Source organism: Prionailurus bengalensis, chromosome B1 (assembly GCF_016509475.1).
Source record: "Prionailurus bengalensis isolate Pbe53 chromosome B1, Fcat_Pben_1.1_paternal_pri, whole genome shotgun sequence".
NCBI classification, from domain to species: domain Eukaryota; kingdom Metazoa; phylum Chordata; class Mammalia; order Carnivora; family Felidae; genus Prionailurus; species Prionailurus bengalensis.
The window spans coordinates 159,429,892-159,452,423 of NC_057344.1; positions in this window are offsets into that span (position 1 = coordinate 159,429,892).

The following is a 22,532-nucleotide window of genomic DNA, read 5'->3' on the forward strand; positions in this document are numbered from 1 at the left end:
ACTCATCTATATATCAAAATCCCCTTTACCTGATAAGCCAATAATGGACAGCTATTTATAGAAGTAGATAATTCCTATATGCAGAATTTATAAAAACAAGCACAAGTATAATCTGACCATTTCTGTAGATTCAGAGTCCAAGTATTAAAAAACTCAAAGACTTATCTAAAGAGAACACACCAAACTAGACTTTGAGGTAGCCATGGGCAGCATTCAGGGAATAACATTTAGGAAAAAGCAAATGCCTCTCTGCCCAGTCATACTGAGATTTTACCACAAGTAACTTGGTAGACATCCCTGATATTTACAAAATAGTTGACTTATAGATGCAGTGTTGTTGGTTTATTTTAAGTTTTGCTGAAATTCTGTGAGCAGAATTTTGAAGTTAACCTGACATAAAAATATTTTTTAAAAAATGGTGGTGCTTGTACTACATAGAAACAAAACTTCATTTTTATTGTGTCTCTATAAGTCCACATTTATTTGAGGGTAGATGACTCAGAAATATAGCTCTCAGAAATTGATTTCAGATTTTCTCCACTTGTGACCTAAAAATGCTCAGGACAAATTAACTAGAATTAAAGCTCTGTTGAATTTCTCTTTCCTCGGTCTTCAACTTCCCTAACCTACCTATTTCAAATGGACAAGCAAGGGGGAGGTGACAATCCTACCTACCTAAAAGGAGAATAGCTCTGGTGAAGAGCATACTAACTCGTAAGCCCATGTTTCATTCCTGGGAAGAAATTACAATGCATTCCTGAGTAAAGATGCTTGAGGATCCAAGACCCTGGGTAAAAATAGACTTTCTTCCTGGCTTCACCTAGAACTGCCCATTGGTACCTTGTTCAAAGAATAAAATGTAATTCTTTTAAGGACACAGTTCAGTAAGTTTTGTCATTAATAGATCTGAAACTGCCAGCTTGACCCCATTGAAACTGCCTTTTCCTAAAATTCAGATTGAGACCCTACAATTTTAAAGTGAAAGATTTTAAGCAAATAGTATATATTGAACATGTATATTATATTGAGTTTATGTGCATTATCTTATTTAATTCTCATACTATGAGATAGGTTCTGTGACTATCTCTGTGCACAGATAAGGAAACCAAAGCTTAGAAATGTTACCTACCAGCCTCTCCTACCCGCGCTGATGCAGGACTAGGGCTGGCACGTGTGGTCTTATTTAACCACTGCTCTAAAAATTAAAGGCAAAGAAACAAAACTGGTAAACTCCATTAAAATAATCATTTTTTAAAATTTAGTTATCAAAAAGGGTAGGTAGCAGGGAAAGAGAAATAAAGAATTCATTGGAGGAAAAAAGAATTTGTTGGAAAATATAAACATAAAAAAGACTTAAATTAATGTGGGGTTTTTTTTCAGTTTTGTTTTATCTTAACTTTTAAACTAATGTGTTTTTTTTTGTTTCTTTGTTTTATAATTTGGTTACAGTATGGTTAACAGGTTTCCTTCACCTAATTAGCAAGAGTTTTCATTTTGAATATGAGCTGTTTCTTCTTACCCTTTCTTTCTTGTGAACCAATTGCACATCATGTTTATATTGAACATTTATACACCACAATCAGAAGCCACACAAAACAAAACAAGAGAATAACAGTGTTCTAAATCAAAACTCATTTTTGTGAGTCAGTAAAACAACTATTATCAGGATTAACACGTCAACTTTTATCATAAATTTATACTTGTGGGTTCTAATGTGCTAATTAGTAAATTTAATCTGATCTATTTTTTTACCCCAGAATTTCCTAGTATTAAAGAAATGCCTTAAGTCCTTTCATAACTTTGCATTAAGTGAATAATATTGACAGATGAATTAGTTCAATGTGTGTTTTAATTGCCCAACCAAGCAATTTGTTTTTATATTTAAGGGAATCTTCATTTAAAAAGGTCCTTCCCATATCAAGTTCTGATTAAAACAGGTATATGCCTTCCCTTCCAAATGCAGTTCTTTGCATTCTATTAGCCTGAAATGTTTTTAGGATGCACAGACATTTATAATGAAACTCTCCAGACTAAATACCTGTTCTAAGTTCTTTGCCTGGAAATGGTTTCATTATCAGTATATTGCTTCTTCAGTATTTAAATGCTGCACTATTTTAGCAAAGCACGACAGAATTAGCTTTGGATGTTGAATAGTTCAAACTATTTCACATAATAAGTGTCTGCTTTCAATGTTTCGTGAGAGGTTATTTCACTTCTTGCTGCCTCATGAAGAGATGAAACTGTATATAAAGTCAGAAATGTGTCTGCCCTGTGGATTTCACAGCAAAATAAATCACAAAGGATAAATCATCCCCGATAATGAAAACGATGTTCTCTGAAGAACTCTCCTTACATGATACAGAGGAACGACAGTAAACATTTTAATTTTTCATCTGAATCTATTACTCCAGGCCATTAGCAAAGATCATTACAGCCCTACGCGAAAATCAAACTAATGTTGCGTTGTCACCTTTCAAATGAGCAGGAGCCATTCATCATGTTCAGAGACAGAAAGTGATGTTTCTCTAATAAAATAGGCATGAATAAATTCATAATCTATGATATGAATTAGAAAGGGTGCTCTCCCAAGAGAAAAGTAGCTTTAACAGTCAAGACAATAGTTTAATTCTTTAAAATTAAAAAAAATTCTTCTTTATTAAGTGGGTATCATTAGCATTTATATAAATTTAAATCATCAACAGACATTTTATACTGGGAATAGCAAAAGAAAAAATCGCTGATGCCTTTACACTAAGCCAGGACTGTTCCAAATGCTTTACATGTATAAATTCGTTCAAAAGAAGTGCACTTGAAAAGAAATCCCACTCCAATGTCATCTGGCACACATACTTTTGGAAAAACCTTTTTAATGATTTATTTGTAATCAAAGGAATACAGAAAGACTATGAGTCAAAGGAATGCAACTAAAGATTTTAAATTTGCTTCATATTTTCACTCATTTAACAAATGAGAGGTCACTACATACAAGTCTCTGGGAGTGTAAAATTTAGACTCTCCCTTCAAAGAACATGCGAACTAGTAGAAGGATTGGTATTGTAGTGGGCTTTTCCCATTTTCAAAAAGTAGGACAATTAAAGCAACCTCTCAAAGTCTTGAAATCTTCGAAACAAAAACGAGGATAATTACAGATTCCTGTTATAAAGTGTGTAAAAATATTATGTAACAAGTCTTCACTTAGAGGATACTTAATAAATGGCAGTTCAACTTCAACAAACCATTGAACTATTGTTCTTCTCAAAAGCTTAGAAAACTCATAGGGGAAGCTTGTCAGAATTGTAGCGTTCTGAATTTGAACAGAAGAATATCTGGAGACCAATGTAAGTAAGAAACCGACAGGCATAGCATCTAGAAAGTAATGATAAAAACCTTTATTTCAACATTTTTTTTCTCCTTCTAAAGATAAAACATGTTCACATGTAATAAGCTTTACATGAGAAAGTCTTCTCCCTCTTGACCCTTTCCTAATGTTATGAGTGATGGGAAATTGTCTTGGGTATATCTCACATAGGCATTTTATTAGGCTTTGAAGAGCACAGGTCCTCTGTATGCAAAATATACAGGACAGTAAAATATATATATATATATTTTATAATATATATATATATAAAATACATACATATATATATATATATATATATATATATATATGGATCTTGAAGCCTCACTTGTTAGGGTTTTATTCCATTTGAAGTCACACTCACCTTTCTTGGTTACATCATCTCCAACAGTTGCTGAATGCTTACAAAAAACAAAAAAACAAAAAACAGAAGCAAGGCCAAGTTCCCCATTCTTTAAAAAATTTGCTGTTAAAAGTTGTCCTTCCCATTCTCCCCAGTTATTTTGTACTCTACTTTTGTTTTTTGAGGCCTAGAGAGACACAAAGTTCCTTTTTCTAAAATATTGGGTATACTTTAATATGTTTCTTCTCGTAGGCTTACATAATATGATGTTCTCTGACATGTTCTTCCCTAAACTTCGAAAAAAGTGAGTAGGTAGCCTTAGGTCATAGAAGCAAAAAGTCAAATTGTAATACAGTTTCAAGATTCAAAGTTAAGAAAGTATTGAGGAACAATTCATGGGAACCTATGACAAAACAGAAACCTCAACTTTAAAGGAAAAAATCTCAACAGTAAAAGCAGGAAGACAATGAGAAGTTGGTAATCATCACTCACCAAGTGGCAGGGGAACCAGAACATCATCAAAGATGATGTATGAACTTCAGATAATTGCATGAGTGAGTTTTAAATTTAAGACAATGAGATTTGAGGGATTGAATTTTGCAAAAGTTTGGGCATTTAGTGAACAGATTATTTATGATTGTTAAGAAAACATTGTGGACCATTTGTTACTGAGACAGGAAAACATGAATAACTTAATAAAATGTACATAATCCAGAGAAGATTTGAGGAAAAATATCTCTGCAACATAAGGAGACACTTTAAATAGACCTTGGCCCAGAATCATTAGAATTAAAAGTGTAATTTCTGGCCAGTGAAGTGTAATAGAAGCATATTTAAGAAAATGAGATTTTAAAGTGATATGTTGTTCCCCATATCCAAGGCCTCTATAATGCAGTTTCTTTAATGTTTACCTTTGAGATGGGCCTATAGGCAGGAAACAGAAGAAGAAAAGAAAAAAAAAAAAAAGCTTGTTTGCCTTCTCTTTCATTCAAGGAGTTTCTCTTATAATGCAATGCATAATTATGTCAAACTTTAAATTAGTTTCACAGTATAAGAAGTATTCCTCAAAAGAGTTAACTCTCCACAATTCACACAACAGGTCTACTTTAATAGAGTCACTGATGAATAACCCCACAAGCAAATTTGATAGAAATCCTTGGTTGCAATGTCAAAAAGCTAGCTTAGGGAAAAGGGAAGATTGAATAAGCAGAGCAGAGGACTCTTAGGGCAGTGAGACTACACCCTATGATACTATAATGATGAATCCATGCCATTATACATTTGTCCAAACCCATAGAATGTACAACACCAAGAGTGAACCCTAATGTAAACTATGGACTTGAGGAGATAATGATGTGACAATACGGGTTCATCAATTATAACAGATGCACCACTCTGGTGGGGATGCTGATAATGGAGGAGGCTATGTATGCACAAGGAACGGACTACGTGGGAAATCTCTGTACCTTCTGCTCAATTTTGCTGTGAACCTAAAACTTCCCTAAAAAATAAATTCTATTTAAAAAAAGAAATCCAACACAAATTAATTTAGGCAAATTGTGCGAGTTCTTAGTGTATATAGCCATGATAAGGGTGAATGGTCTTCAAGACAACAGAAACAAGAGACTGGACTGCTACCCATCTCTCTGTCTCCTCTCTTTCCTTCTGTCCTTATTCCTCCACACCTAGGCATACATTTGTGATTTTCCTTGGCAGAGTCAGTCTTTAAAGCAGAAAACAACTGTTACAGCACATTGATCTCACTAGTAGATATGAGGTAGTGAACACATTTCTCCATTCCTAGTTCAAGACTCCCAAGACATGCCTCTGAAGATCTGAGCCAGTTTGGGTGGCCATTTTCATTGAAATTAACTATTGCCAGAAACCCAGAGTCATATGAAAATATAGAAGTCCCACTAAAACCACATGGCTGGAGTAGGAGAACTAGCTTTTCCCAGGAGATGTGGGAATGAATGCCAAACAGACCCACAATTCAATTTCATTCGGCTCTATCCCCTATTTCATTTCAAAGGAGAATAGCAGCACTCATGGAAATTCTGTTAAAAATTGGCCATGCTAGATGTACATTTAGCCTTGCTGCTTATAATGGTCCCATGATGTTCTCTTTTTGATCACCTTTGCCTGGTGTTAAGAATATAATAGCTTGTGAAGCCATAGATATAGGAAAAGCTCCAGAAGGATTCTGTGTAGAGCGTTAGTTTTTAAACTGCTGAAATATGCCCAAAATACTTGGTTAAAGGTGTTTAAGTAATGAATGATACTGAGAGTCAGCTTAAAATTCATGCTGTTTTTCTCCAGGTCAAGAATCAAAGGTAGAAATTAGCATTATATATTGTTTCTTTCTAACAACAACTTGTTAGAAAGGAGAAGATTTGAGTTGTTGAAAATGTTCCTTTACCAACTTAAAGGGAGCAAAATTATCTTCCTTTCAATTTTTCAAACAGAGTAAATGAAGCTACCATTTATACCTAATGCAGAATTTCTCTGTGTGGTCTTGGACCACCTGCACTAGAAGTGCTAGTATTCTTGTTAAATCTATCGAATTGAACCTTTATAAGTTGGCCTCAGTAAATGTGCTCTTTAAAAACAACAACAACAAAACACCTGAAGTGATTCTTATACACATAAAATTTCAAAATCCACTGAAAGTATGAATTTTCTGCATATTTCAACTCATCACTGCCTTTCACATATCTAGTGCATGGTCAAATCATATCTGTTTTTCTCACTGCAGCATTATTCAGTACACGATTCTTAAGCGACTAATGTATGTTGTATAGTCTGTATTTCTCTTTATTTCCCTTCACCTGCCTCAGTTTTAACTAAATCATAATCTAACATGACTGGGTTCTTCCACTGACTCATTTGTTCATTTATTTGCTCATTCTGGCACTCAGTAAATATAACACACTTATTTCATGCCACATACTTTGTAGATAACGTGCATACAAATGGTTCAGGCAGAATCACTGCCTGGGCTCCCAATACAGAAGCAATGACAGATTCTGCTGCAGAGGGATGAATGCTGTAATGCACAAGATACAATGGGGCAAAAGAAGCAATTAATGGAAAACCATTATGACAGTTTCTTGAAAGCATGTACCTACTCCAAACATCATAATTGCTTAGATCAAGTTTTACTAAACCTATACTATGAATCATTGTTTCATTCAATCCACAAAACTTACCTGAACACCTGTTATGTTCAGGGCAGTGTTCGAAGTACTGATGGGAAACACAAAATTATAAGATTTGTTCTTAAGTTTTTTGAGGTTGTTAAAGAGACAACATACCATTAAATATAAAGATATTTAAACATCCTATAATATATATCTACCATTTAGTGGATTGAGTCTAAAATATTCACAGTAACTTCAAAGCCCTTTGTTAGAGCACAGACTTTAAATCTCTTTGTTCATTTTTCTAGAACTCTGACCTAAACCTTCCCAAGAATTCTTGCTAATCATGTTTTCTGCCTTTGAACTTTCCCTTATATTCATTAGTCCCAAGACATCCACTAATTTTCTGAACAAATGTAATGTGAGATTCTCATTTGCCCCTATCTATTGGGGAAATCTAAAGAACGAGTTATAAGAAACCACACTATTGTGTCTCTAAATGTCTTTATTTACCTGTTCTAAGCTATTCCCTGAGATGCATATCTTTCAAGTTCTTTCTTCTTCCAAGGATGCTCTTTACCTCAGTCTTTCTTTGACAAACTTCTACTCATTCTTCAGATTTCAGCTGAAATGTCTCTTCCTTAAACTTTTTTGTTCTTTTCTTTAAACACAAGTCAGTTTCCTTGTTGCACTTTTCCTAGAAAGTTAGATTTTCCCTTCAGAGCACATATAACAAGTTGTACTGTTGGTCAATATACATATTTGTTTAATATATCTCCTCCTGTAAACTATAACTCCATGTGAACCAGATGGTATTTTTTAGTCACCGTCATGCAAGCAGTACTTAAGGCCTTGGCTGGCGTCCTGTAGGTATACACAAACTAATTTAGACAGGATAAATTATAAAAACAAATTTCAAAATTGTGTTATGGAGGACTTTTGTATGTAAAAAAGTGAATGTTACACTTTGTTTTATAATATCTTAAAAAAAATTTTTTAATGTTTATTTTTTTGAAAGAGAGAGTGTGAGCAGGGGAGGGGCAGAGAGAGTGGGTACAGAATCCGAAACAGGCTCTAGGCTCTGAGCTGTCAGCCACAGAGCCTGACATGGGGCTTGAACTCACAGACCATGAGATCATGACCTGAGCTGAAGTCAGATGCTTAACCAACTGAGCCATGCAGGTGCCCTGTTTTCTAATATCTTAAGTATAATTGCATTTATTATCTCACTTTTTCCAGCTAGGAATTAGAGCATATATTAACTCAAATTGTTATGCAACTATTCCTTGAGTTTATGTGTTGTATCTGCAATTAAATTATGAAACACTTAAGGATCAAGGATTCTGCCTTATGCATATTCTGCACTGTCCAGAGTATGTAATATGACTTTGAGAATATTGTAGGTTTTTAATACTGCTTAGTGAATCAAATTGAGCAGAACTGAATTGAAATGAATAAGAGAAGAAACTTGCCTAACATTTTGCCTTCTGGGTTTCGCAGATAGAACACTGAAGTACTAGTTAGAATTCCTATACTTAGCTCTCAACTAGCTAGTGATTTGGAGCCATTTGAAAGCTTTCCAATTCTCCATGTAGAGAATAAGGATAATGCCTCTCATCTTCAAGAGGATGCTATGAAGATTAGGCACTATCTTTACATGAAAAAAATCGTAATATATATGAAGTATTGTCATCTGATACCTGAGCAGGTTAAGCACAGATCTAGTGATAGAATTGAGGTCTTATTCACATAGATGGAAATCTGTTAGGGTAGAGAAAGGTATGTAGAGAAAGTTGTGAGATAAATTTTTTGTGATATGACTACATCTTATCTCATTGGCTTAGTAATTCCAGGATGCCTTTGGATCCTTACCTGTTTTTAGATCTTGGGAGAGAATATGAGGCTCGCACTAATATCATATAAAATTAATCCAACCATGATGAAAGTCTGTTGTTGATATTCTCTTTATCCAGTTGTATCATGCAAACTCCAAAATTAATGAATCCAGCAGAATTGTATTTATAATAGTCTTATTTCTAATAGGCCAATACTTTAGCCTCCTGAGCAATCAGTCTATTGGGGAAATTATCCCTCCCCCCCACAGCATGATACTACTGGTCACACCCCCCACCTATATTACAATCTCAATCATAACTTTGGGCATACAAATGTACACACTCTCCAAAGAGAGCCAATCAGAAGCATGTTGAGTGAATCAATAAGGATTTTATGTGGAAGAAAGACTCCTTCAATGAAATACTGCAAAGCCCCTTAGACATCTGAAGACTGAACCAACTACAGGATCTCATTGTTGCCACATACAAAGAGGCTGCCTGAGTATAAACTCACCACAGCAGAAAGCAGAGCTGAGATGAGAGATGGAGAGAGAAAAAGGCAGATACTTGATGGGATGATTGGAAAAATACGAGTATCTGTTCCTATAAGATTTATCCATCATTAGACTTCCACATAGTTATGTATAAATACATTGCCTATATCTTAAATAAATTCGTGTTGGTTTTGTAACTTACATCTGAATAACCCCTTCTTATAAATTCTACTTGCCATAGATTAGAAATCGTCTTTTCCATATTTATTTTCCCCATTCCGTATCATAGACATAATAACAATCTTCGTAATTTGTAAGTTTTATGGATATAATCTTTATGGATATAATCTTTAGGAAGCCTAAAAATAGGATTTAATATTGATCATCTTTAGTCTGAGTTTACTCATGAAAAAAAAATGCTTCCTGTTTGGTTATTTTATTATCATAGCATTTCCTTTGAGTTGTGCCTACTACATTGTCTTCAACTAACGGGACTGAAGTAAAGACATATTCACGAAATGATACAGAGAGGAAGACTTGGTATAGGACTTCACTCAGTGTTTAAATTTCCAAACAAGTGGCCATCTGGTGCCTGTGATCCCTCTAGAAACAAACACAGAAACAAGAACATCAGCCCTGAGGAATCCATTCCATTTGGGAGCAGGTCTGTTTGAAAAAGTTTTCTTTATAATGATCTGAAATCTGCTTGCATTGGGTTTGTTTTGACCCATGATATTTATCTTTTCATTTTATAATCTCAAATAGACCAGTGACCATGTCTCTTTTGTTCATCATTGTATTATGATTACACAGTGTGTGGATCATTATATCTTCCAATAAATATTTCTGAATAAGTAGAATCATAAATTAATGAATGAATAAATAAACAGATGGATATGTAATCTCTGTGATCATGAAGAATAATTCCAATATTGAAAAATAACTGCTGTACTAAGGCTTTGGTTTTTCAAGTTCAGCGGTCTTTTATTTCAGAGAGTTATTCAAACTCCTCACTATCCTGTTTGTTCTTCTAAGAATCCATTCTAATCTGCTAATGTCTCCTTAGAAGTGTATTCTTCTAAAATTCTATGACTGCACTCTAAGGTCTTACTAATTGTTGTTTTGTATTTTTATTTTTTGTTTACTTATCAATGCATAATACTGTCGACTCAAAATGAACATAGAGTAAGCTAAAACCTTAGAATATTCTCAAATACTATACTTGTGCAGGTCTTTACATATACATAAAGACAATGAGGATATGGGATATATATACAATCAAGATTCCTAATGCTAGACTAGATCCATTTATCCAGTCTTCCAAAATAATTTTTCATATTAACTCTGTTGTTCATCACATTTGTCTTTCAGTTTGATGAATTTGGTAAACTTTTACCTATTGTGAGATTTATACAAAAATATATTGAATAGAAGAAGAACTCTCAAATATTTGTGAATTAATGAAATCAGTGAACCTAATGAAATCAATGATATATCCAATGCAATTCAAAGTTAGGATGAGCAGGAAATCAGAGCTGTTGGGAATCACAGGTTTGGTGTTAATCATTGAGAATACTTTTTTTGTCATATCACTTTCTGCACTCAGCATTGCAGTATGCTAATAAGAACATAAATATTCTAGCCAGGACATCTATCAGGAGAAGATTTGGACTTCTCATCTTTGAGCTTTATTGTAATCAGTGGTACTTTGTTTTTACCTGATGTGTTGCCAATTTAGTGTTTGACTGCAGTAAATTTCCTTTGACATGCACTCAATATGAGCTTTTAAACACATATTGCATCTTAAAAAAACAGGGAGAATTGCTGTTGCTTTGGTTTTCTCTTCTATCCCACGGACAGAATTTAGGAAGAACAACAGGAAACATACAAGAGAAGCATATGCAAAATGGAAAGAAGTAGGTCTTGAAAATATCCAAGGGGAGTCCATGCTGAACGACTAATTAGTGTCTTCATTAGTGCTTCACAATAAGAAATATGAGCATGGAGGGAGGGAACTCCTAGATTTCTCCGGAGAGATTATAAAACAAAGTGCTCCTTGATCTGATCTCATCTGTTCTTCTCTTTTGTCTTTACAGACAAAGAAGAGACATAAATAAGCTCCCACCTTCTGCTAAGGGCTGCAGTGCTTGCCAATTATTTAAATGATTAAGGAGGAGAGATGACTATTGGAAAGTGCACTTAAAAGGAGAGAAAGAGGCCAAAATACCTATATCATGGTAAAAGATTCATTCCCCCCTTTATTCCAGATTTGGGCACATTTAAGATAGAAACCAAGAGGCTCTAAGCTGTAAATCCTTGTCCCTTTACTTTGCATAGGCTTGACTGGATAAGCACTTAGAAGTACCAGCTACCTGCCTAGACATGGCCCTGAAATGAGTCAAAGGGAGGAGAATCTGGCAAGCTCCTCCAAAAGCACAGTCAATCCTTCAGAATCAGCAGAGTCCTGAAAGGATAGGTAATATTTTAGTAAAACATCCTTATTGCCAGACTTTTAGGAAAAGTGATAGAATTCAGATTCTAATCCCAAGATTTCTCAGCAATAATAATAATAGATGATATTGTGATATTTGCAATGTGCCAGGCAGTTTTCCAAGTGCTTTATATGTATATCAATTCATTAATTCACTCAGAGATGAGGAAACTGAGAGTAAACAATTCACCCAAGCTTACACAGCTGGTAAGTGTTGGAGTTGGAGCTGGAAACCCTGCTTGGGCTCTTAACCATCCTGCTAAACTGTTGCTATAGTGATAGTGATCAACATACTTTAGCCATGTGACAGGCACAGGCCACCATCTAGACCACGGGTATGTGTGTTCACTATAGGGAAGTTACTATGTAAAGCTTCTATTTACTCATTCACTACATAGAACTGTCACAAACAAATATTGGCAGTGGCATCAAACTTAAATCAAGATTTAAATATCTAATCAAGCCTTTTCATATCCATTGATTTACATATTATGAGTAGCTAATATTTTTTTTTTACTCCCTCCTTTTTTTTTCAAAATTCTTACTATAAGGTACACGTAGCAAAAAATTTACCATTCTAATAATTTAAACATACCATCCAGTGGCATTAAGCACATTCATGTTATTGTGTAGCCATCATCACTATCCATCTCCAGAACTCTTTATCTTGTAAAACTGAAATTCTATACCCATTAAACAATTCCCCGTTCCTCCCTTCTTCCATCCCTAAGCAACCACCATTCTACTGTCTGTCCCTGTGAATTTGGCTACTCTCAGTACTTCATATAAGTGGAACCATACAGTATGTATCTTTATGTGACTGATTTATTTTACTTAACATAATGTCCTCATGATTCATCCATGTTGTAGCATATATCAAAAATTGCCTTTGTTTCTAAGGCTGAGTAATATTCCATTGCATGTATATATACCACATTTGGTTTATCCATTCATGTGTCGATGGGCACTTGGATTGCTTCTACCTTCTAGGTATTGTGAACAGTGCTGCCATGAACGTGGGTGTGCTCTGCCACTCTTTAAGTTCCAAAGAGAATCCTCAAAAATTACTACATAAATTAAATAAATAACTATATTAATTAAGTTTTTGAATCAGTGATCAAATTATAAACTATGATGCCAGCTGGTAATCAAAAATACTTTTAAATTTATATATACATTTGTATCATTGAAAATATTATAAGTTTAAAATGCATTCATTTCACAAGCACTAACAAATGCTTATTTTGTGCAGGGTACTAAGTACAGTTGGTGCTTGGATGAATTCAATGATGATTAAACAATCAATGGCCCCTTCCCAGACAGGATAAATATAAATTCAGTAAAAATAAAATATACATGAAATATTTAGTTTAATTAATTCATTCAAAAATAATAACATAGCATGTAATATTTTAAAATGAATTATCTCTGTCAAATATAGTCAGAGTAAGAAGAAAACTGCAATAACCAAAATATAAACTAAAGCTATGTTAGTATAAGTGAATCTGATTGCCATTGCTGCATTAAAAACCACCCCAAAACTCAATAGCAATCTAAGCTATGCTTGGCTGGGGAGTTCTACATGAGACTTAAGCAAGTAGCTCTGTTTCTCACTGCAGGTACCTGGACTGCCCACTAGCCATAGCATGTTGTTTTCACAGCAATGCCTATGTGCATATGAAGCCTCTAAAGTCTGAGCTCAGAAATGGTACATTATCACAACTACCTCATCCTGTTGACCAAAACAAGCCATAGAACCAATATCAAAGCCAAGAGAGATGGAAATATATTTGATTCCAGGTCTGAAGAACTGCAAAGTCACATAGCAAAAAGTATGCATATAAGGGGGTGCCTGGGTGACTCAGTCGGTTGAGTGTTCTTGATTTTGGCTTAGGTCATGATCTCACAGTTGGTGGGATCAAGCCCTATGTCAGGCTCTGCACAGAACCTGCTTGGGATTCTCTCTCTCCTTCTCTCCCTGCCCCTCCCCCACTCGTGCTCTCTCCGTCTCTCTCAAAATAAATACATAAACATTTAAAAAATTATGGATATAGGAGGAGAAAAGCTGGCATCAATGAGGCAAACTACCCAAGTGGGAAGTAAACATAAAGTCTGAATACAGGACTAGCAGCTGGCTCCCAGAAGAGGAATTATCTTGGTAGGGAACCAGAATTAATAAAGGTTATATGAAATTAAATTGTTGTCAAGGTATTAGATATGCCTTGAAACAAATAGCCATTGCAAATTGTGATTATACATCACTCACAGTTTTCAGTGAAGCAGTATAATGCCTGAATTTACAGTCTCTGGATTCCTTTAAAAATCAGAAAGGACTATAATTGGAGATGTGAGGGATGGACAAAAGCAGGTGAAGAAATGTATACCAAAAATCCAGGAATGTTCAGTTGTAGAACAAATGATTTGTGTAAGAAAATAGTAGGATAATGGGAGACAAGTTACAGAATTTAAGACTTCTTTTCAAAACTATTTAGTTTTTTACTCAATGGGTTTTGTGGAAAATTAAAGACTTTTGAACAAATGCTTAAAATAACCAAATAGTGAAGTGGGAGGAAAAATCTGCCTGAGCATAAAAAATTGAGAGAAACAGAAGAGTTTAGAGGCAAAATTCTAGGTAGAAGGCTGTCAAAATTATGGAAGACATGGTCCTTGACTGGGGAAGAAGTATAGTGACAGAAGCATAGTGACAAAGGAAGGAAGAAGGTTAAGTGAGAACATCTGGCATGTGATAAGATTGAGAAGCTGTAAAAAAGAAAAAAAAATGTCAGAAAACTCAAAGATTTCAACTCAAAGGTCTCAAGGCTGAGTGACCAGAGACAGGAATATATAATTACTTAACAAATATCAAGAGAAGAATTTATTTTAGTGAGAATTCTGGAGAGATTATGTGTCTTAAGGTGAGAGGGTCTGTGATCAGTTCAAGAAATTAAAAAACAAAACAAAAGCAAAATAGAACATGAAGAAGACAATATACAGTAGTTCCTGTGTATCTGAGGTTTTTGCTTTGCACAGTTTCAGATACCTGTGGTCAACTGTCTTGGGAATCAGATGATCCCTGTTCTGACATATTGTTAGAAATGTCCACAATGGCCTAATGCTACATCAAAATGCCTATGTCATTCACCTCACTTCATCTCATCACAGAGTCATTTTATCATCTCACATCATCACAAGAAAAAGGAGAGTAAGAACCATACAATAAGATGTCTCTGAAGATAAGAGGAACTACTAAAATTAGGATTCTAAAAGTTAGAAGTGAGAAAGTAAGAGAGAGAAGGTGTCAACATTAAGACTGTCGAAATAAGCAGAAATTTGAGAGTACGGGTTTCTAAGTAGGTTGAATATTTGAAACTTTGTGTAAACAACAGTAGAGAGTTTTAAGCACAAGAATAAAACATGATCTGATCAATATTTTTGAAAGACCAACTGACATAGGTAAGGAAATTACTAATTAAACCAGTTATATACAGTGTACACAATATTTCAGCATAAATGTGTCATCCCTGGAATTATGTCAACATGTCTCCTGTGTAACAAGATAATTAAAATGGGTTAAACATGTTTTGTGTGTGTGAATGCAAAAAGAAAAAAAGGCACACTTTCTAGTCTAAAAGTTGAAATACACATCTTTCTTCATAGTAATATCATTAACTACATGGGGATTGGTTAAGTGTCCATGATTATTAAAAACGCAATGCAGCTTGTGAGTAATTGAAGTGATAATCAAACACTCAGCTATATCAAAGATTATTTCCTAAGAAGCAGTGCCAATATGGTTTTCTAAGAAGGAAGATGTAAGTCTTAAGAAACACAGTAATTTTACCTAATCAAAACCCATTATACTGGTCAGAACACATTACTTCTGACGTGCAAACACTGCTGAAACTCTATTTCAGGTTGGAGAAATGGGTATATTATTTAGGTGATCATTAAATATTCCTTTATTTATTGGGCATAGTTTCCTGGTCTCTTTGTGGACGCTTTGACACAAAATCAGAATTCACAGAATATTTAGGTGATATTTTGAAAAGAACATTTTGATTAAGTACTGATTGGATGGAAAGGAGAGCAAAATAAATAGCACATCTCAATTTTCTGAATAACCTACACATTTTCCTTTTTGTCCATAAAATTGACATTTACGTATATCATAACTTTGTGTATTATTTCTCATTGAAGATTTATCTTCCCCTGAATAAGATTAAAGATTGTGCAGATTCATATACATATAAATGTATCTCTTACACCTTTATTTAAATATGAAATAGTGATTTTTTTTACTTAACCTTCTAAATTAAACTTATGAAAAACTGTAAAGGCCAAAGTTGGAGTGAACTTACTCTATTTTCATCTTAACCAAAGTTGAACTTACTGTCATTAAATTACTTAAAAGGAAGAATCAAATATTATTTTTATAATTAAAAGTTATTTTTAAGAGTATCAAAGTAAACACAGTAGCAAAATACACTTAAACTCTACAAAGGGCAACCATTAAAAGCAAAGGAATCACAATAAGGAAATAAGAGAAGTAATAAACATCAGGTTCTATTTTAGTACTTTTTCTCTCCTATGTATTACAAATATTTTGGTTCTCAAGTTTTGCTCATATTTTGACTTCACTTAAGGAATTTTTTTCCACAAAGAAATTTTGTAATGCAATTTAACTCAACAATTGTCTCTATTGTTGTTTCTGGATATTTTGCAATGCTTACAAATAATTGATTAAGTTCTCCAATATTTGCTTCTTGTACTTTTTTTAATGGCTTCCATTTTATACTATGATACTCATCTTCACTAATCAACAGGAAAATGCAAATCAAAACCATAATGAGTTATCACCCACATACTTCAGAATGGTTATTATCAAAAAACAAAGATAATAAGTGTTGGCCAGAATGTGGAAAAACTGTAATCTTTTTAGTGTTGGTGGGAATGCTATGAAAAATAGTAAGGAGGTTCCTCAAAAAATTAAAAAATGGAACTGCAATATGATCCAGCAATCTCACTTTTAGATATATATCCAAAATAATTAAAGTGAGGATTTCAGAGATATTAGCACTCTCATGTTTACTGCAGTGTATCCACAAGAGCTAAGATGTGGAAACAACCTAATGACTGGGTAAAGAAAACATGGTATACATACATACAATGCAATAACATTCAACCTTTAAAAAGAAGAAAAATCTATAATATGGGTCAATATAGATAGAACTTGAGGACTTTATCTTAAGTGAAATAAGCCAGTCACAAGTACTGCATGATACCACTTTTATGAGGTGTCTAAAATAAACAAATTCGTGGAAGAGTGGAATGGTGGTTGCCAGAGGCTGGGGGAAAAGAGAAATGAGTTTTATTAATCAACAGGCATGAAGTTTCAGTTAAGTAAGATTAATAGTTTCTAAATATCTGTTGTACAACACTTACCTATAGTGAACAACAATGTATTGTGCACTTAAAATTTGTTAAGAGGATAGATCTCACATTAAGTGTTCTTACAAGAAGAAGAAGAAGAAGAAGGAGAAGAAGGACAAGGACAGGGACAGGGACAAGGACGAGGAGGAGGAGAAGGAGAAGGAGAAGGAGAAGGAGAAGGAGAAGGAGAAGGAGAAGGAGGAGAAGAAGGAAAGATGAGAAGGATAAGAAGGGAGGAGGAGGAGGAGAAATTTTGTTGACTATAAATTTATTGTGGGATAATAATTAACATAGGGGGCCCAACTTGCTATTGTTTTCCCATGAGCAATTTCAATGTTTCCAGTGACATTAACTGAATGATTGACCCACTTTAATCAATGCTACTTGTATCACATATTTATTTGAATAAATTTCTGATCTCTATTATGTTCCATTGTTGTGACTTTTTATTTTTGAGTCAGCTATACTATTTTATGTATTGTAACTCTAAAATTTATTTTAAGATTTGTTAGCAATAGTTTCCTACATAAATCATTTAATTGACAAATGCTGATAGTAGGTCCAGTTTGAAGGAGAGACCGAGAAATAGACTTTAATTGGGTAAATGACACAAATTTGACTAAAGATACATAAAGAAGTAAGCTTGGTAGGTTTCACAGGAAAGAGGGCAGAACTATTCTTCGGTGATGGGTGAGGGATTAATTTTTTGGTTCTCTAGAACTGATACACAGTTGTAGATCCTAAATATGAGTCTGGGAGAGCTAAGAACTTGAGGAAGGTTAACTACCCCCCCCCCCCCCCCCCCCCCCCCCCCGCTTTTAAGTTTAGACTTACATGCAAAAGGTAATAGCACCAGATTCCTGTCTGGAAAGGTCACCTACTGGAGACCACTGACAATGGCTGGGGCACTTCTTAACCTTAAACTTATGCAGTATACTGTTTGATCCCCACTAGTATGTACATGGCATGAAGGCAGGAACTGTCTGTTTTCTTCATCGCTTTATTCCCAGCATCAAGAACTGAGCCTGGCATGGAATAAGAATAAACATGCTGAATCCTGAAAAAAAATGAATGAAAAGATTTCTGGGATAAAGCACACTATATACTTTGACTGAAAGCAACTCTTTATCCATCACTCTCAACACCTTGAGTTAACACAGTTTGGCTGACCTTGTGCCTACAGAAATGGAACAAGGGTCAGTTTTGTCACTGAGAGTTATGCTAATCAGATCCTGGAAAAGCTATAAGGTCTATTGTGAATTGCCTGTATTTTTCAGTTTCAGAAACTGGTGATTATTCAGGCAAGGTTTTTTATTTTTATTTTTTATTTTTTGGTATAAGAATTTAAAAGATTATCTCATTTTTGAAAACTCAGTATTTAGAGGGTATCTTGTTAAATCAATAGATTAGTTGAGAGAAGTGACACATGCCCAGACCAATAACAGATTATGCCTTTCTATTTATTAAACCTCTATTTTATGATCTTAAGTAGCTTTATAAATTAGTTTTTCTCATGGGTCTTGCATACATTTGTTAACCTTATTTCCAAGTATTTTATAGATTATTTGCCTACTGTAAATATTTTCTCATTGGATTTGTTTGTATATAGAAAGATAAATGCTTTTATATGTAGATACTGGATGCAGCTACATAACTGAATGTTCCTATTAATCATCATAATATTCCATGTCATTCTCTTGAGTTGTATAATTATATATTCAATGATAAATATCTTTTTATATATATTTTTACAACTAATTACAGTGCTAGTAACTCTAGAGCAATTTTAAATTAATTAAAATTAAATTAAGCTTTTTTGCTCTACCTTGATTGTGAAATTCTGGTATTTCATTATAAGACATAATGCAAAATGTAGATAGATACACAGATACATAGATAAGCTAACTATCCCTATTTTGCTAAGAACTTTTTAAAAATCTAAAACAGCTAAAAAAATTTTTTTAGCCAATGCTTGTTTAGTATTTCCAGTAATCATATGATTTTTATTTTGAATTAACATTTTGAATTATTAACAGATTTCCTACTATTAAAACATGATTTCATGCCTGCTATGAGCCAGAATTACTAATGACACATAATAATATTATGCAGTATATTGTGATATATCATAATAAACACATGAGTGAGTAGTTTATATCTTAATAACAAAATTTTCATAAGTTGCAATTGCTCTGCTGATGTGTTTTTGTATGAGAGAATGTATGTATCTGTGTGGATGTACAGATGTGCTGACATTGTGCCAGCCCTGAAAATGCACTTATCAAATCTCTGACTTCAGGAATGTAATTAAATGATGGCCCCAGCTGCTACACTCTCAAATCCAACATGGCATTTGCTCTGGAGCCAAGCATCCCATGGGATCCTCCCAACCAATAACTGAGCACAGCAGGGATACTAAAGTGACTTTGTTCAAAGACCTCCTATGGGCCTTGCTGAACTCTTTAGAACTGTGTTGAAATCTAAGACTCATCCTTCCAACCTAGATTTCCTTCTCTCCTCCATAAGGATCAGATATGGGACAGACTCACGCCTCTAGCAACTTTGACGCACTCCCCATTCTCTTTCACATTCATGTCTCCTACTAAATCTTTCTCATGTTTAATCCCATTTTGGTATCCACTTCCCAGAAAACTCAAGACTATCATAACTGTACCCAGAGTGGTCAGAGAAAACAGGCCGTTAGATGGAGACTTGGGACTGGCTCACAGTGAACAATAGATTCTAAGATGGAGTTAATGGCTATGTATGAGATCAGAGAACTTTTGGGGTAATTTCTCTAAAGGCCTTTATCTCATGCAGTGGAAAGACAGGCTCAGTTGAGCCACAGGCTGATGATCTAATTGGTAACATTCCAGAGCTCCAGATATTTAAATGTTCAAGTAAGGCAAGTCTGTTATACAAAGGTGAGGACTCTGGTGGGGAAATCCAAGAACCCGACATGCTGGATGGGGCCATCTGCCTAAAGACTTTGAGGATGTTGTCTCTGCATCTGCACCCCTAAACTCTCTGGGCTCGAGTCAGGTGCTCTCTTCAACAGCTACCTCCACCTTCTTTCCAGGTCAATAACCCAAGTTAAATCCCACCATAATCAGGCTGAGAATATTCTGTGACTGATAAAAAGAAAACAGACTACATGAAAAAAATTTTGCATAAATTAGGTAGGTAGCATGTATCAGGAGGATCCAGGGAAATATACCTAGCATTGGATTTTTAGAGTGCTTGATCAAGGTGTCTAGAATATAAGACTGGATAAGAGTTCATTGATTTGGGGATGTCTTCTCAGGACATGGAATTAACAGCTCAACAAGGATACCAGGGATGTGCCTAACTCTGCTGGCATGGCTCTTCAAAACATGGAAAAAGTGATGGAAAGCACCAAGAAAAGAGTAAATGTCTGAGTTTCCCAGGAAAAAATGGCAGAGAAAGAGGAGGAGGGTGGTAAGTGTGCTAGAATAATATATATATGAGATCAGAAAACTCATCAGAATGTGTTCCATGGGAGGGCCAGAGAATGCACCTTTCATTAAAGCATTCAGGAACTATGGGTGACAAGGGCATCAGCATGACATAGAAGTTTAGTGAGGCTGCAGGCCAAGGATGATGGTAAGAGTGGTGACCACAGAGCTGGGCTCATTAACATCTATAGGGATGATATGGCCTCAAAATGGTAAAAGTTAAGTTGCAGTATTTAATTGCCAGAAGCCAGGAGGTCATAATTACTAGAAAATTGCTAACATAGGAGAGGCAGACAAGGAGGCCTGACATGAAGGAAGTTTTGGAAGTGGTTTATGAAACAGGGAAATCATAGAGGCAATAGGACAGGTAGCCAACAAAGGTGCCACGACTTCTACATCTGCAACCAGAAAGAGGCAAGAATGGACGAGTAGGAGGCTAAAGGTTATTGCTGCAATGGAAAATTATAATCCCTTGCCTAGCTCTCACACCTAAGCCACTTTTTAGGTCGAGAACCCACTGACTGAAGAGGAAATATTCTGTAGCACCCATAATGATTCCCTGCGTCAAAAAGGGAATATGGCAATTAACTCAGATTGCATTGAGGAATAAAAATTACCAAGATATTTCAATGACTATATGACACAGGCTCTGAGTTGGCATAGATACCACCACAGACCTCATTGGCACAGAGATTTGTGGGGTTGGGTAATAATAGAGTCCTGGCAAAAGTCTAGCTCCCAGTGGCTCACCCAAATAGTGGCGTAGACCCCTAGTATTGATAAGCTTGGCAGTTGAAGTAACTCCCACATTGGGTTCTTGTCCTGTGAGGTAAGAGCTCTCACAGTAGGAAAGGTCAAGTCAAAATCTCTAAAACTTAACCCCATCACCTTGCCCAAGATGATGAGTGAAACACAGTATCACAAGTCTAGAGAATAACAGAGACTGCTGATATGATTAAAGACGTAAAAAGTGCTAGGGTAGCAGCTCTTTACCATATCTTCATTTAATTCACAAATCTGGCCCCTGAAGAAACTGAATGGATCCTAGAGAATGACTGCAGACTACCCTAGGCTTCAACAAATTGTAGCCCCAATCATAGCAGCTATGCTAAACATTGTATCAGTGCTAGAACAGATTAATAAAACTATTGATTTAGTGAATGTGTTCTTTTCCATTAGAAGAGAGGATTCATTAATAGGGCTTTGCCTCAGGGTTATGGAAATCTCCTGCCATGTGTCATAATATAGTCTGAAGAGTAAACCATCTGAACATTTAAGAAGAAAATTACACTGACTCATTACATCAATGACATCATACTTATTGATAAAATGAGCAAGAGATGGCTGAAGCCCTTAGTGAATATATGATGTGCAGAGGGTGGGAGCTAAACCATATGAATTCTTGAGATTTGCAGCTTCTATGAAGTTTTTATAGATCCAATCATCAGATGCAAGGTCAAAGTAAATGACGGATTGCTGCATCATTCATTTCCTACCACTATGAAGGAAGCATAGCACTCTTTGGCACATTTCATAACAAGCCAGCCTGTATACTGGGTTACATGGAAGGCCCAGCTTTGAGTGAGTTCCAGAGAAGGAAAGGATTCTGCCACAAATTCAGACTGTGGTACAAAGGCATTATTGCTTCAGTCATACTATCCAGCAGACACTATGATGTTAGTGTTGTAAGTGTTGGGAAAAGATACCATATGGAGCTATGGAAAGCACCAGTGGGAGAATCACAACCACTGGTCCATGGGATTCTAGAACAAGGCTATGGCCTCTTCAACAGAGAATTATATAGCCTTTGAGAAACTCTTCCTGACATGTTAATGAGTCCTAGTAGAAATGCAATGCTTGACCATAAGACATAATCTGATCATTCACCTACAACTGCCATTGTAAACTAGATTCCATGGCACTTTCCAAGTCATAAGTTGAGTTTGCTCCATAACAGTCCACCAT